The sequence below is a fragment of the Nematolebias whitei genome, chromosome 2, assembly GCF_014905685.2.
Source record: "Nematolebias whitei isolate Nwh7 chromosome 2, NemWhi1, whole genome shotgun sequence".
NCBI classification, from domain to species: domain Eukaryota; kingdom Metazoa; phylum Chordata; class Actinopteri; order Cyprinodontiformes; family Rivulidae; genus Nematolebias; species Nematolebias whitei.
Window position 1 is genome coordinate 10639669 of NC_056499.1, and position 1297 is coordinate 10640965.

At 32.0% G+C, this 1297-nt stretch overlaps 1 protein-coding gene and 1 non-coding gene across 2 annotated transcripts in view; one reads left to right on the forward strand and one right to left on the reverse strand.

Annotated features, from left to right (window-relative positions):
- LOC119425512 (protein diaphanous homolog 3) overlaps nt 1-1297 on the reverse strand; it is a 305646-nt gene that overhangs the window by 203254 nt on the left and 101095 nt on the right. The gene's annotated exons all lie outside the window — the stretch shown is intronic.
- trnac-gca lies at nt 612-683 on the forward strand. The gene has a single exon. It is a non-coding gene; the product is annotated as a tRNA-Cys (tRNA).

Consider the following 1297-nt stretch of genomic DNA (forward strand, 5'->3'; position numbering starts at 1 on the left):
TCTCCAGTTCAACTCTGGATGCTCCCTGTATCTCTGAATGTGGAAATTATTAACCTTGTTTGGGAAACATTACAGATTTTTGTTGTTTTTAAACTTTACAAATTGCCACAAAATTAACCATAAATTAAAAGGAGCAATAACAACTTTTTTCAATTATATCATTCTAACATAACACGGGGGCATTTCTCAATATCAAAACATTAATCTACACATCAAAGTGTCAATTCTAATTCTGAATGTGGATTTACTTTTTGCAAGAGAACAATTGTTGACCATGTTTGTGGCTTTTTTTTTTTAGTTTTTCTTGAGGTATATTTCAAGAAGAATACAACAGAGGTGAAATGACTGTTCCTAAATTTTGATAATATTTTCTTATGCCATTTTTTTTTTATTGGTATTGCAAATGACAAGAATCTTTATTTGACTTGACTTTATTATGACAACTCCAGTCAGTTAAGGACTTAAATCTCCTGATAGACTCGTCTCGCTAGGAACTTCAAAATATTAGGTTCATAAAAACAATTATGAAATGTTTGAGATAAACAAATGAAGCTGTAGATGTGCTAATTTGAGCAGGACAGAGTCAAGATAAAAAATTAGCAAATGACCATGGGGGTATAGCTCAGTGGTAGAGCGTTTGACTGCAGATCAACAGGTCTCCAGTTCAACTCTGGATGCTCCCTGATGTTCTGAAATTGGAAAACAACAACAATTGTTGAAAACCTTTACACATTTATTTGCTTTTTAAACATTCAAAATTGCCACAAAATAAGTATAAATTAAGGGAGGAAAAACAACATTTTTCAATTATAATAATCTAGGATGACACAGTGAGTTTCTCAATGTCAGAGCATTAATCTAAACATTTAAAACTCAATTCTAATTCTGAATGTGGCCTCACTTTTTGCAAGAGAACAATTGTTGATCATGTTTAGTATCTTCATGGCTTTTCTTGAGTTTTTGCAAGAAGAATACAAAAGAGGTGATATGAGTTTTGTTAAATTTCAATATTGTTTGCAAATGCCATTTTTATAATGGTACTGTGAATGACAACAAAGAAGCTTTACTTGACTTGACGTGACATTATTATGATTAACTCTGACTCAAATTTTCTGCTTGATTCGTCATTTTTTTACCCTCAAAATATTAGGTTTTTAAAAACAACTAATAAATATGTGTGATAAACAAATGAATACTGTAGACATGCTGATTTGAGCAGGACAGAGTCAAGGTAAAAAGTCACAGCATGTCATGGGGGTATAGCTCAGTGGTAGAGCGTTTGACTGCAGATCAACAG